Raw genomic sequence first — 16395 nt, forward strand, 5'->3', positions numbered from 1 at the left:
CAATCTACTATGATGAAATGCTACAGTAATAGTGACCAGCGTCACCTACCACTTGGCATAAAAAGTTAGTTTGCAGGTACTTGCAAGTCACTAGACCATTACAGTATTACATGTGACCATGTAAACACATTGTAAGCCAAATTTATAATGCATAAATATAATTTTTTCAAGTTTTAAATGTTAGCTTGTCAACAGTGTATGATATTGCCTGTAATTCCAGAAATATGAATTATGTCTCAATCTCAGTAAATCTCAATCTCAATCGCAGGTTTCAAAATAATTCTTCAGTTCTTCTTTGATAAATACTAAATCATGCATTTTTACATTCCTTCCTTTTTCAAAACAATATAAAAATATGGATCCCCCCCCCAAAAAAAAAGAGAAGCAAACAATCCCCCCAATATATCACAATACACAGCTAAAGTGGTATCAACTTTTAGAAAGTTTTACTCTCCTTCATATGACATCAAATTTGTTGCAATCCAATGTCTCTATCAAATTTTATGTTTGAAATGTGAATTTCAATAAAATGGCGGCCCTGTTGGACCGCATCTGTCCTTTGCAACAAATCTACTGAGGTGTACTTACGGAACATTGCCTAGTATGCTTAATATTATGTATGGTCTTGTTTGTAGAGAGAGTGGAACTCGAAAAGTAAGCACGATCTTGGATTTGACCCTCTGTGACGTCTTTGGGAACAGATGCGTGCAAATAACATATGTAAAATGGGATTTCAAGTTTGAGACATTATAACTCCTGAACCAAATACAATACTGACCTCTAATTTTCTCCAAATATTTATTATATGGGAAAGATGTTAATTTCTGCATGGTTTTCATAAACATTTTTAATTTTATTCTTTTTTACTTTTTAGAGAAATATTCATGGTGCATTCTGAAAAATGTCTCCATAAAAACCTAAGATGGTTTGATATGGCATTAAAATGTTCAGAATATATAAAAACCATATGAATAGACAGCAAAACAGACAAAATTGTATCAAAATCGAAATGATACATTTACTTTGGCGCAATACACTATGTCAGCTTTGATGGCCTGCAATCTTGAATTTTTTGAGTGATTGATCCAAATTTTGTTTTAAACTCTCTGTAGCAAGGTTGTTTCAAGCTTCTACCTCTATTTGAAAGATATTTTTTGCTTCATCTCATCTGCTTCAGAACAATCTACTTTGAAATAATAGCAATCAGCGTCACCTGAGCTACCACTTGGTATGAAAAGTTAGTTTGCAGGCACAAACCCTTGTTTGTCAAAGAAAAAGTTTGCGTTTGCCAAGACTACTACACGCACCACTGGCACTGCTACAAGCGCCAGTGCCAGTGGTGCGTGTAGTAGTCTTGGCGCGCGCAGACTTTTTTTTTACGACCAACAAGGTCTTGTCACAACTAAAGTGGCCATTTTTACGTAGTGAGTTTTCAAGTTTGAGACATTATAACTCCTGAACCAAAAACGGTACTGACCCCTAATTTTCTTCAAATATTAATCATATGTCAAACAAAATTCTTGAAACGTTTCAAGATAATCCTTCAGTCTTTCTTTGATTTATGCTGATTCAAGCATTTTCATGATTTTCCTTTTTTCAGAAAAATATAAAAAAATGAGTGTTTTTTCCTTAAAATCTCAATCCAGTTATCACAATAACCCACAAAAATGGTATCGTCTTGTAGAAAATTTTATTTTCTTTCACATGACATCAAATTTGTTGAAATCTGAATTTTCAATCAAATTCTGTCTTTCAAATAACAAATTCAGTAAATATGGCGGCCATCTTGGACGCCATCTTGGATTTGGAGGCTTTCGCAACAAATTTTTTGAGGTAGACCAGTGGAATGTTGTTTGTTACAATAAAAACTTGAAAATAAGCATGGTCTACTTAGTTTGTAGAGAGAGTGCAACTCACTCGTTAAGTAAGCGACTTTTTGGGGTTTGGCCCTCCGGTTACATGTTTGCAACCGTTGTCAATACTCGAGAGTGAGCCGCACCTTCACTAACACACTCTATCCTGTGCATCATTAGTATACTATTCAGTTTCTTGCCAAACTACATCACTGATTTTTAATTAATTTTTTTCTTCATTTATTTTGGTATCTTTGGTACGAATTTGTGAAGGGGTCTCGGACATTCCATTGTATTTACGGGTGTGAGCCCTATAGACCCGTTTCAATTTCGATGGCCTATTCACCTACCGCCGCTGGCGGCGCTATAACAGCCGCCATAACTGGGGGCCAACGGGGGCTTCCAGCGACCTAGCTACCCAGCGAGTTGCACTTGCAGCTAGCAGCCTAGCGTACCCATCGCGCATAGTTAGCCGGGCGCGGCCGCATGCACCGCCGGCGGCCGCTGCATCGGGGACAGCCGCGCTAAAATTGTGATTGTTTACTCACTGTGGAAAAAGTCATTCAGCGTCATTTATTGCCTTTCTTTTGGACAAATTGAGTAATTCAAACATATCGATCTAGAATGAAAGCTTCAAAGGAGGTCCAGAAAAAAAAAAACATACATGTATTGTGCAGTTGTTGGGTGCACAAATAAAGCCGGAAAGGGAAGCTGCACGTCAGTGTGTGAAATTCAGACACTACTGACGCATGATGAATATATACACTTAAGTGAAATAAAGCGGAATAAAAAATGCACAGATTTTCGGAACAAACTTTGGCCTATCCCTACTAGAATCTCTATTTAAATAGGCTATCACTGCATACTCGTAAAATAAAGTTGTTCATTTTAGAAGACAAGTTCTGGGGCCCGTTGCATAAAACTTACCATTGAATTTCAATGGTAACTACCGTCAAAATTAGGCGTCACAGCCAATCAGCATCAAGGATTATAAAATTTACCGCTAATTTGAAGACTTACCGCTAGATAGGAGCGGTAAGTCCAGGGGTAAGGGTTTTATGCAACAGGGCACAGATAAAAGATTTTGAGAATTCACTAATTTTTTTTTTTTTTTTTTTTTTTTAATGCTTGGTGCAATACTTACCAAACACTTCCTGGCTATACTAGTTTCTATTATGACAAACATTTTAAAGCCTACACTACAGCTAAATGAATGTTTCAAATTGTGTAAAAAATATTCTTATAATTTTTTTACTTCTTCACTAAGCGTTCAGCGTCAAATTGACCATATTCAATTCTGGCCTGGAACTCTGAATTTGAATTAATGAAGAGATACATATAAATATTAATCTGCCATGAATGGTGGCAAACATCCGTTCCTTATCATAATTCATATCAAGAAAGTTTGAAAATTACTTTTGCATAAATTGTAGATTATAATTTTAGGCGTTAGCGCGATGTTAAAAAGTAATGATTAGACCTTAAACAGAAGAAGTTTTGGTTGTTGGCATCAGGCGAAGTAAATTAATTTCTTTAGTTTATACGGCTTAGAAACGCCTAGATTTGCCTTCAGTTTGGTTTAAAAGTTAGTTAGACTTGCCGGAAGCTAGTGACAACCGAAAATAATATAGGATGTATCTAGGAATGTAGGATTCTAGAAGTCAATAGGTCTAGACGGATTAGATCTAGTCTGGACTGTTGCCTAGAATTCTAGACAAGATCTAAAAAACGTTAGACAGACTCTACCCCTCTGGCCCTCTGGTCCGAGAAAAGGCAAACCTTAAAACTAGTTAACGATAGCGCCATATCTAGCTCAAGATTCTGACCCATTATTTGTATAATATCAGTTAACCTCTCAACAGTCTAAATCAGGCTTACTATCTAGACGTCTACCTGCGCCTTGCCAGTTCTCCCAAGGCCCATATTAATGCTCTTATAATCCTCTCTGTACACGCGAGTACCCAAGTCATCGCAAGGGAAATGAGTCTACAAACACTCACGGATCGAGCCGATATTTACCTTGAAATTCAAGTTTTGGCTACATCCATATATGACATCTACCCATTCGTTCATAGTCGGTATAGGTTGTTTAATTCTATATTTAAAATGTAGACTCTAGTTGTCTCAAAGCCAGATGCGTCGATCGCTACCAGCGCCAGAGATAGCTAGCTGGCCGGCTGGCGCCGGGTGGTAAAAGCACTGGCTGCCGTTGGCACCCTTGCCAAGCACCCACGGCGCTTGCCGACCCGGCCTGGTTGGCCCCCAGTTATGGCGTCGCCTTAAAGTGAAAACTAAGTTTCGGTAAGTGCTGGAGAACCCGTCTAGCACCATTTCATTTTTACTTGCAATATATCGAAAGAGTCCACAAAGAAACTTACCTGGCTGACGCGGTTTGCCGGAATGATGAGTCGATTTGGAGTATTTTGAGAAAAATAATAATAGTAGGAAAACCGACTTTTATTCCAGAAGGCTCCAGACTAACTCGGTCTCTGGAAAAATTCGACCCTACTTCAGACAATTCACACGCAGTAAGTGATCGCCTCATTCTACTGGCCACTGCAAAGTACCAAATGAGGCCTAACTGAATGGACAGGAAAGTGCGTGCTAACGTAATCCTGTACAAATCACTTGAAACAAAAATGACAGCGCGCGGTCCTCAGTTGCTGAGACGCGCGGTCTTTGGAGTTTTTGTTGTTGTTTATCAAGGGCCTTTGATTGTTTTAAAGGTGCTTGATAGGCGCACACTAATTTTGCTTGCGCGCAAAAGAGGTTTTTGATGCGCGCGTTGTAGCAACTCGGACCATTACTGCGAGTAGCCAGAACACGAAGCGCTAGTTTATACAGGCGGTTCGCATAGGACAACACTGTACAATCAGAGGGACAACCATTACAACTCATCCCGCCGTCAAAGCGAAGCCGAGTTATCCCCGAGTCCGAATTTAGCCTGACCCCGTTCGGGTAAGTTCTGAGACTGAACCTTTTTGGTTAATATTTCGCATTTTCGTCGTTACCCATCGAATATCTTGTAATAACATCGTTATCCTGCACATTTCCTAAGCATACGTTCACATTTGGGAGCGAAATTTGACAACTTTTGCAGTCCTACCAGAACTTTGTTTGGGCTTTAAGAGGGCGCACTTCCATGAACAGTCACTTGAATCGGTCTATAGCGGGGCACATCACAAACCCGCTATGGCTTCCCATATAGACCCCTTATGGGAGCCTACCCGTTCTAAGGGGGCACATTTTCTAGCATCGCCAGTTGGTGCTCGGGATTTCGTTGGATACAGTATGTGAAGTGATAACTACAGATTATAACCAGTGCCAACTCAACTATATACAAGACAGACGAAGGACAATACCACGGAAAGAGGTAACTATTCAGTGGGTGATTTCAAGTTCGGTGCTAGTGCTAGTGTTAGTGCTATCTCAGCACTAGCACCGGCGATAAAACCGAACTTGAAATCACGTCGGTGTTGGGAGTTGACCTCAAAATTATGACGTATTTCCGGTTGCTGGTGCTGGGCTCGGTGTTGAATGTCGTCTGCTGAACCCATAGAACTCTTACACATAGAAGAATCACTCGCCACCCGTTTTGTCGCCGTCGCTCGACTCATTGTCACGTGACGTCCGCCATTTTGCTTAGCGGAACTTTTTTGCGTGCAAATCCCAGCAGACGCTATCCACATACAGTGACTGCATGTTGTACCGTGTTTTTCTGACGTTCCGAGACCCTGAGCGAGGCATTAAAATGCCATATTGTGCGGCTGTAAACTGCACAAATCACTTGACAAAAGGATTTGGAAACAGGTAAGTTTGACACCAAGCCATGATGAGAATAAGAAGTAAATTAATTCCCCAAGTAACGTTACAATTAGGCGGATCGGTCGTATGTTGGCTTTCTTGTGAGCGCAGTAGCAAAGGTAGTCCCAGACACTGGGTGATTTCAAGTTCGGTGCTAGTGCTAGTGCTAGTGCTAGCCCCCAAATAACAGCGTTAAATCGAGCTCCAACACCGACGGTCAGATTAACGAGGCGATACCGATCAAAATTATCGATCACCAGCACTAGGTGTTGGAATCACAGCACCGCGAGCTCCGCGGTAATTGCGCGACGAAAAAAGTGATTGCGCGTGATTACAGTAAAATATTAAAAGATGTAGACAAAATTGTTCAGTTTTAGAGACATAGTGAGGAAGACAGATTAAAATTCCACAAATTTCATCCACTCCCCTAAATACAACTATCTTAAATTTGCTCCCAGGCTCGGATTTAGAAAGCCATGTCGAGAGTGTTCGTGTACGTTACGTGGGCGACCACTGCATTAGCATAGACTTTGCACGTAAAACGTGCAACTACTTATGGACGTACATAAGAGTCTCGTACCGGCAACGCTAACACCAGCACCGAACTTGAAATGACGAAAATGATAATCCCTAGGGGCTAGTGTTAGTCAATGGCGAAAAAGCACGTAAATCGCTAACACAAACGGCGGAGCTCAGTTCAGCAGACGACATTCAACACCGAGCCCAGCACCAACTACCGGAAATACGTCATAATTTTGAGGTCAACTCCCAACACCGACGTGATTTCAAGTTCGGTTTTATCGCCGGTGTTAGTGCTGAGATAGCACTAGCACTAACGCTAGCACCGAACTTGAAATCACCCACTGGATTTTGTGTTTGCCGTCGACATATCTGTTTACCACCAACTACTATGCAAAATAAAAAAGATCAAGTAGGCCTAAGTTAGGCCCTGGGGCTATATTACACTCTGTACGTTGTGTGTTGGGGCAAACAGCTTTGTACATGTAAAAAGTGTAAATTTATGTAAATTTGAGCTTAGGTGTAAACTTTACATGTAGATTTATTCTTGTCTAGCTAGTTAGAGTCACAGTACCACTAGTGGTGGGCCAGTGTCGGTGTTAGTGACAACACTACAGTCGTTTAGATACTAGATTGTCTAGACTGACTGTGTACTCTAGTATTAAAGTAATCCCGGGACATTGCTTTCGCAATATGCAATATTTGTCATACATGTATTTGCGAGACTTGTCTTGCCTACATATTGTTGCCACGTTAACATTTCGTACTATACCATATAGTATGTTTTCATACTCATAAGGATTTCATTTTGAATTGTGCTTGAAGTGAACAAGTGCAAGTGAAATCTTGGATAATACAGTATTGCCTTTGATATATTTTTTTTAATATTCTTGCCAGTGTCCATTATTCATGGTTTTATTTTGCTGCCATATTGTATGCTAAGTGATTGTACATGCATTTGCTTTCATGATATACAATACATGTAGTTGTCTTATTTGTGACACTTGTTTTGCCTACATGTACATACTTTGAGATGCAGTGTAGTATGTTTTCACACTCTTTAGATTTCACTTTGAATTTCGTTTGAAGCAAATGGTTGCGTGTGAAATCTTGCATTATACAGATGTTCATGTATTGCCTTTAGTTGATATTGTTATGCCAAGAATGCATTTGATATTCTTGCCCGACAGTGTTCATTCTTTATGGATTTTATGTTGTTGCTATATTGCATGATAGTTGATTATACAGGCATTTGCTTTCGTGATATACATTTGTTGTATATCTGTGATCCTTGTTTTGCTTACATGTTGTTACCAAATTATGTTTTCATACTACAGAGTGTATGGGATAGTGTTTGTTAAACTCATTACTAAGGATTTAATTTTGAATCATGCTGAGCTAAGTACAAGTGAAATCTTACATTTACAAATGTATTGCCTTTAATACTGTTGCCAGGAATGCCTTTGGTGTTCTTTTCAGTGTTCATAATTCGTAGATTTATATTGCCATAGTGCATGCGGATCAACACAATATGTTTTCATACTATACCATATTGCGTTTTTACACTCATTAGGATTTTCTTTTTGAATCACGCTTGAAGCTATCAAGGGCAAGTGAAATTGTGCGCTATATTGATGTATTGCCTTAGATAATCTTGCCAGACAGTGTTCATTATTCATGAATTTTATGTTGTTGCCCTATTGCATGTCCATTATAGATGTATATGCATTTGATTTTGTGATTACAATAGTTGTCACAAATTTGCGACACTGGTGGTCTTGCCTATCATTTGCATAATATGTTCCTGACGCATGTACTGCCTGTGATTATAGCCGCCGTATTAGGTATGATAATGGTACGTGTACTTCAAGCAAATGGTATATCACTGTACTGTGGTTGATTCTAAGCAATCAACTTTGACCTTGATGAATGTCAAATAAATTGTAAAAAATCAGGAAAATTAACTCTGTCCAACTTCACTTTCTGTTTTTTGTGGAAGACAATCTTGAAAGGAGTTCATGCTTGTAATGTGTGTGTGTGTGAGTGTGTGAATACATACATATAAATAAATAAATATATATATATATATATATATATATATATATTGATTGAGTACCAGGTAGTCTACATGTTGGTGCAGCAATATCATGATATCGAAAGTAAAACAGAAACCAATTTCATGTTGATCACCAACAATTTATTTACAGCACACAAATATTTGAGCGATTCGCTCTTTCTCAAGTGTTGTTGCAAATCGCTCAAAAATTGGTGTGGTGAAATAAATTGTCGGTGATTAGCATGAACTCGATTTCTGTTTTATTTCATGTATACAGATATACAGTGTATACATGCCTATAGGCATATTGCTTCCTATACCAATATGTGCAATAGTGGTAACTACTACACACTACTAATGATAATGATAACAGCAGGAATATAGATTTAGGTATAGATTAAGGTGATGTTGTTTTCCAAATTTATGTTGAACGAGTGTCAGATGGGGAAGATGTATTACATGATCATATCCACAAATCATTGATTTTTACATCTGGACTGACTGGAAATTTAATTTGACCTGTTTAATGGGAGAAAAATCAAAAGCACGAACACACATCTTCTTACAATATCATTGGAGGGGGAAAAAATGCAAGAAATAGGGGTGAGAGGGGTATCAGAAAAATGGCAGGACACGGACAAGGACAGGCGCGCGTCTTAGATTATTTTATACCAAAGCAGATCACGTCTCCGAAGTCAAATAGATCTATCCGAAAGGGGAAAAAAACACCTGTTTCAATACAGACAACTTTCAGGGAAGAGTGTGAAATAAATAACATAAATGAGTACATGAATCTGTGGTCAACGCTGGATTGAGAAGTACCAGTTTGACAGTTTACAAGTTCAAGTAAATATCAAGGGCTATAGCGGCTGTCATACTGTCCGATCAGTGAGTTGACCGTACCGTACTCGCGAGGAGCTGCGGAGGTACCGCTAAGCAACATGGCGGCATGTGCACTGAGGCGTCACATCCGGGGTGCGCGGTGGCGACACCGAGCTCAGCGGGTTGTGAATGGGTATGATTCTTCTATGTGTAAGAGTTCTGTGGCTGAACCGAGCTCCGCCGATTGTGTTAGCGATTTACGTGCTTTTTCGCCATTGACTAACACTAGCCCCTAGGGATTAACATTTTCGTCATTTTAAGTTCGATGCTGGTGTTAGCGTTGCCGTGCGAGACTCATATTCACGTCCATAATAGATGCACGTTTTACGTGCAAAGTCTATGCTAATGCAGTGGTCGCCCACGTAACGTACACGAACACTCTCGACATGGCTTCATAAATCTGAGCCTGGGAGCAAAATTAGGATAGTTGTATTTTGGGGAGTGGATGAAATTTGTGGCATTTTAATATGTCTTCCTCACTATGTCTCTAAAACTAAGCAATTTTGGCTACATCTTTTAATATTTGACTGTAATCACGCGCAGTCACTTTTTTCGTCGCGCAATTCCCGCGGAGCTCGCGGTGCTGTGATTTACGTGATTCCAACACCTAGTGCTGGTGATCGATAATTTTGATCGGTATCGCCTCGTTAATCTGATCTGACCGTCGGTGTTGGAGCTCGATTTAAAGATAATAAAAAGTTTTGGTACCTCAAAAGCTTCCCTGAATTTCCTTGTCTTGGTTTGTGTTTCGGGTTAAAGTACGTTGTCTGTGAGAATTACTCGCCCCAAAGTGCTCTCATGTCTTAGTAATCATGCAATAATGGTTTCGTACCAGAGCCGACGCTGACCAGCGTCGATAAATATTGTACGAAACCACTGACTGCGACCAGCAGCGTGCAGCCCATTGTACGCATAGCTAACTGCGACCAGCAGCCCCATACGCAGAGCGTAATGGGGCTTCGCATTGTAGCATTCAGGATCATGACAGATTTTGTATCGCGGGTAAATGTCCACTTAAAATCCAAAAATTTCTTCGATTTGAAGACTTACCAATTAAGTTGAAGTATTGAAAACAGGCTTCGAACAACGTGTGGTTCTGCCAATAGTCCCTTTCTGTTCGAATTGATGACTGAATGTGACTCGGTCGAGAGGACCTTGGGAGAGCTACATACACTGGATACCATGGCCAGCGCATGCGCACACAAACATCTTATCCGTTCATGGATTTGAAATTTGTGTGCGGACTGCATATGATGTGTTCGCAGGCACTGGCTGTAGTATTCAGTGTACTGTATGTAGCTCTCCTAAGGTCCTGTCGACCGAGTCACATTCAGTCATCAATTCGAACAGAAAGGGACTATAGGCAGAACCAAACGTTGCCCGAAGCCTGTTTTCAATACTTCAACTTAATTGGTAAGTCTTCAAATTGAAGAATTTATGGGATTTGAAGTTGACATTTACCCTGCGATACTAAATCTGTCATGATCCTGAATGCTACAATGCGAAGCCCGATTACGCTATGCGTATGGGACTGCTGGTCGCTATGCGTATGGGGCTGCTGGTCGCAGTTAATTGCATGATTAGGGTACTAAGACATGAGAGCACTTTGGGGCGAGTAAGTCTCACAGTGTTAGTTATATGAAAGGTACTTTAACCTGAAACACAAACTAAGGCAAGGAAATTCAAGTACACTTTTGAGGTACCAAAACTTTTTATTATCTTTAACGCTGTTATTCGGCGGCTAGCACTAGCACTAGCACTAGCACCGAACTTGAAATCACCCATTGTGGATGTGCGGTTTATTTACCGGGACTCCACGTCCACAACATTGGCGTCACGGACATCTACTTATTTCCGTGCTCCCCGTTGGGTTTCGGGAGATATTTCAGTGGATTTTTCCACCGTTCGTGTGCTTACTCCGCTGCCGCGAGGTTTTTGCCAACAGGCGTTGCGCTCCGATTCCGCACCGATACGCGAAGGGAGGAGTGATAAGCGACGGCCCAAGCCCAGCTAGGTGAAAGCAGGCCTAGTGAGAGGCTTTTGGCAGCGTCGAGTGAGCTTTTGAGCGGTTTTGAATTCACTGTTCGTGAGTTTTGTCCTGAACTCCGTTCTTGTAACGTCGTTTTTCATTGTTTTGTCTGTGTACCGCGTGTTCGTTGCTGGCGTGTGATTTTGTAACTGTAGACCCTGCACTAGACCTGGCCCACCTGATCTTTTCAGGGAGCCCCAAATTACGAAACGTAAAAGAATACAAGTAGAAAAGGAAAACAAAGAGCAAACAGTCTCGGTTTTGGTATTTTTGATTATAGTCTAGTTGCAGGGGTGTGTTTTTTCTGCATTTGGTGTATCTGGTCTTGGACCTGGTTGACTGTGGTCTGTTGTTTAATTGCTATAGTATGCTTTTTGGAATACGTTGTTCCTGTATTTTGTGGTCCTTAGTCGTATTTTAGTGTGTGTCACTATCTTTCGTTTTTGATTTGTACCATTTTGGTCTAGGACTCGGTCCTACCCGCCGTGCTGTGTGATTTAGTGTACGTAATACGTGGGGTGGTGGTGCAACGTTGCAGCTACGTTTTGGCTTGCTTTGCATGGCATCGTGACTTGTCGCGTTTCTCCTTGCAAAGTTTCGTTCCACGTGTTTTGCGCCGTTGGTTTTGGTGGATTTACTCCCCTCGCCCCATTAATCTGTGTTAATCGTGTGTTACGGTGTGTATCGTGCTTCGCTTCACGCGATTTCGTTGTACGCGGCTGTTGCGTGTGTACTCACTGCCTTCGACCGTGGTCGTCTGGTCGGCTTGTGCTCCGTGTGTGCATTAGCACTGCTCGCTACTCTACCTTCGTTTAGCGTGTGCAAGGGGATTCCCCTGCGGTACGCTGCACGCCTGTTGGAATTCTCGCTATCGCCAATGACGTAAAAAGTACCCGGATGTTGATTTAAGCGTCATTTACGGTGCATTATGGGATAGTCCGGTAGCAAAGTCACTTCCGTTCGTACGCGCGTGATACGTGACTAGTGCTATTTACACACACAACCGACTGTATTCTACGTGTACTTCCGGTTTTCTCGACTTGAATTACAGCTTTAATATAATTTGAAATTTCTCCATTCTTAAGAAATTGCTGTTAATACGACTATTGGTTGTTGCTGCGAAGCTGCCATGTGTTGTTCGCACGACAATAAATGAAAAAAATCTGCAGAAATAGGACCCTCACTGGCATGCGAGACGTGACGTGGCCGCGTGGGTGAAGTTTGCGGGTGACTCCACAGCGCAGTACGTGTACGCGCGACTTACTAGTAGTGGTAGTATATAGCACTGGACAGTAGGCCTACGTACATTGTACGTACTCACTTGGAAGAAGTTGCTTCGGAGACAGGATAAGTTCGAGATCACTGTTCGTTCCCGATTGTGTTCGCGACATTTCGACAGAGAACAAAAAAAAAAAAAAAAAAAAGATGGGTATTCCATGACGATATACTGTATATCCAGGTGGGTGAATATTTTCCAGCATATTTTCAGCGTATGCAGAGATGACTGATCTGTGATGCGTGCACATCGATCGCATGATGAAGCAGTAGAAATTCTACGCTGGCGGTATGTGTACACGTGTTAGCTTATGCGCTGCGCGCAGTGGTGGTGCATGCTAATGCGATGCAAGGCCGGCCGCCGGAGGGGACTACAGTGTACGATGGGATGATGACAGGCCTGGCCACTCGCTGGCTCGGGCGGTACAGGGGCCTACTGTACTAGTATCCGTGGTCGGCGCTGCGCTATAGGTAAGGTACACGTACGCGCACGCTAGCGTTGTGCAAATTATGCCCCGCGCCGGAAGTGCCCTTGCTACCAAGTGCACTACATCTTGACGAAAAAGCCACATCCGGGTACTTTTTACGTCATTGGCGATAGCGAGAATTGTCCGGCATCGTGTTTTTCTCCCCACGTCTCTTCGTGTTTTCTCTCGCTGTCTCTCTTCACGTGGTGTGCTCTATGGAACGCCATTAGGGAAACAATACAAAATTCATTTCACTCCAGCCAATATTCATTTCACTTTTAACAAATACATTTCACTCACCAATATTTATTTCACTTTTTACAAAAATACATTTCACTTTTAGATAGAAATTCATTTCACTTTTCACAAAAATACATTTCACTTTTAGATAAAAATACATTTCACTTTTAAATAAAAATCCATTTCACTTTTCACAAAAATGCATTTCACTTTTAAATAAAAATACATTTCACTTTTCACAAAAATACATTTCACTTTAAAATAGAAATTCATTTCACTCTTCACAAAATGTATTTCACTTTTTAACCAAAAACATTTGACTTTTCACAAAAATTCATTTCACTTTTCAAGAAAAAAAATAAATCATTTCTTCTTTCCGTAAAAAGAATCATTTCACTTTGGCGTACCATATCACTCTGACGAAACCATTTCACTGCACTAAAACCATTTCACTCTGATAAAACCATTTCACTTCGATCAAAAAAATACGTTCCTCTCTTTTCCCGGCCAAAAGGTGGCGCCAGTCTGAGAGGAGTCACAGTGAGTGCTATGGCACTTAGCATCAAAGAGCGTACAATGGCCGGCTTTGCATAGTGTCCTGTTCGCTCTTTCTACCCCGACAAATTGCTGAATTTCTCCTGTTGATGACATCCGTGCGATCTTGGGAGTGTTCACATATCGGTAAAAAAAGGTGTCATTTTTCGTTTGTTCAGTCTGTAACTTTTATGAATCCCTATTAACTGACGAATTCACTAGAGTTGTTGTTGCGCCACAAACGTGTCTTCGGTGAAAACAGCTCGCCCAGTCCGACGTATTGCGTCTTGTGTTACTGTGGGAGCCAGTATTCGGGTCCAGTGTGGAGCTGCTTGATCGCTCCGCCGGCGGCGCTGGCGGCAGTAGGGATAAAGCAAAGCCACGACATATGAGCGCGGGCAATGTGGCGGACGATTCTGACTTCAAATCATATGTCAGACAGGCACTTAGATCCAATTTAGATGGCCAGGAATCAATGAAGCAGTGTATCCAGGAACTTAAAACTACACAAGCTGAGCTGAAAGACTCGATTGACTTCGAAGCAGCAAGAAGCGATGAAGTTGAGAAAAATTAGTAAAGGCTCTCACAAAGAACATGTCTGCATGCATGAAAAAAAATTGACAATCTGCAGGTCGTCAATAACAACCTAGAGCGTCACTCTCGCAGATGTAACCTGCTTCTCTGCAACCATGGTCCAGAGAAAAAGGATGAGATCCCTGCCGCAATAGTCAACAGTGTCTTGAAAGGCGAGCTAGGCATTGATGCAAAGGTGGAAGTAGCCCACAGAGTTGGAAAAAGAAGGAGTGATGGGGCTGCCAGACCTATCATCTTCAAAGTCAGCTCAATCGAGGTGAGAGATAGGATCCTACGGGCCAAAGGCAAACTTCGTGAGGCAAAGTCACAGTTGTACATCAAGCAGGATGAGACCTTGTCTGATCGTAAAGCGAAGCAGCAACTGAAATTTGTAGCTTCTGAGGCCTTCAAAGCAGGAAAGAAAATGTTCTTCCGGCACGACAAACTTTTCATTGACGGAGTAGAATACAAGAAGCCAAACGCTGGCCCCCAAGCGGAAGTGGAAGGAGCCACCAAGGAGATAGCGTAGGATAGCGACGGCTCTTGTCAGTTAAACATCGGCTGCTGGAATGTTGGTGGTTGGTCTGATTCATGTTCATTGAGGAAAACCATTTTAGCGAAGTGTGATTTTGATATTATTTGTTTGGTGGAAACTCATCTTCTTGAAAGTCAATCAATTCAAGTTAGCAACTACATTTGGTTTGGGCATAAACCGGTTACAATTGCACAAAAATGCAAGGAAAGGATCTGGAGGAGTCGGCTGCTTGATACATCGTCGCGTGCTTCAGTATTGCTCGGTTAAATGTTTGGAGAAATCATATGAGGGGATATTATGGCTGCAGTTGAAAGACAAGCAAGGAAAGGATATGTTGCGTCTGTTACTTACCCCCAGAAAACTCAAGCAGAGGGGGACATGGTGAAGAATTTTTTGATAAGCTACTTTCCGGAGTATACAAATAAAAAAGATTGTGGTAAAATTCAAATCTGTGGAGATTTTAATGCGAGAAATGGAGATTTATCAGATATTATCGAAGGCATAGATTGCATTAGACAAAGAAAGACTATTGACTTTGAAACAAACTCTCAAGGAAGAAATGGATTTTTGTGTTTCGTCAAATTTGTGCTGCCTAAATGGTAGATATACAAATGATAATTTTACTTGTGTGTCTTATAAAGGAAGTTCAGTTGTGGATTACTGTATAGTACCCTACCATGATTTAAACCTATACTCCAATTTTTATGTTCTGCTCGTTGCAGAGTTAATTGACAAGCATTCTATTCCAGTGTTGGGTTCAATTCCTGACCATTCTATTCTATGCTGGTCACTCGACAGAAATCCTTCAGGTGATAGAGCCAAATGCACAGAGCCTGTTAATTCTAGTCCTCAAAATCTGTCTAAACTGTATCATTTAAATGATATAAATGATAGATTTATGTGTGATGAGGAAAGTAAAAATGCAGTAGATTCTCTTTTGAGAAGATTAGCAGATGGTGTACCATCACAAGAGCATTTGGATGAAGTATATGGTGAATTTGAAAAAGTTCTGCAAAATGCAGTACACAGGCATTGTAGGAAAAAGAAAACCAATAGACCCGTAAAAGGTCTCCCTCACACTCCTAAAGCATGGTGGGATGAAAATCTCCAATCCTTGTGGAATAGAGTGAAATGTAAACAAAATGAATGGTTGAAATGTAAAAATGCTTATGGTAGAAAGATGAAGTTTGATGATTATAAAGCTGTACATAGAAATTTTGATAAAGCTGTACGTCAAGCAAAAAGAGCATATCAGCATAGAAAAATTAATGCATTGGATGCAATGGTTAATAAAGACTCTAGTAGTTTTTGGAAGGAGATAGGGAAGATTGGCTCAGATGAAAGTAACAGGTGTTATAAAATTCCTGTGGAGGTAGTCAATAGTGATGGAGAAATAACGGAGAATTTTGATATTGTATCGAGTACAATGGCAAAATGATTTCTCCTCTCTTTTTACTGATAATGATGCTGGTTTTGACAATGATTTTTTGTTTGGTATAAAAAAGAAATTATTGGAGTTGGAATTAAATGTTCAGGAAATTGATTCACGGGGAGATGATCTGAATCATCCTATTGGATTATCAGAGGTAACTTCAGCAGTAAACAGAGCAAAATTAGATAAAGCAGCA

This window comes from Diadema antillarum, unplaced genomic scaffold, assembly GCF_040938485.1.
Source record: "Diadema antillarum isolate AM-2024a unplaced genomic scaffold, OU_Dant_1.0 seq00000770_RagTag, whole genome shotgun sequence".
Classification (NCBI taxonomy): domain Eukaryota; kingdom Metazoa; phylum Echinodermata; class Echinoidea; order Diadematoida; family Diadematidae; genus Diadema; species Diadema antillarum.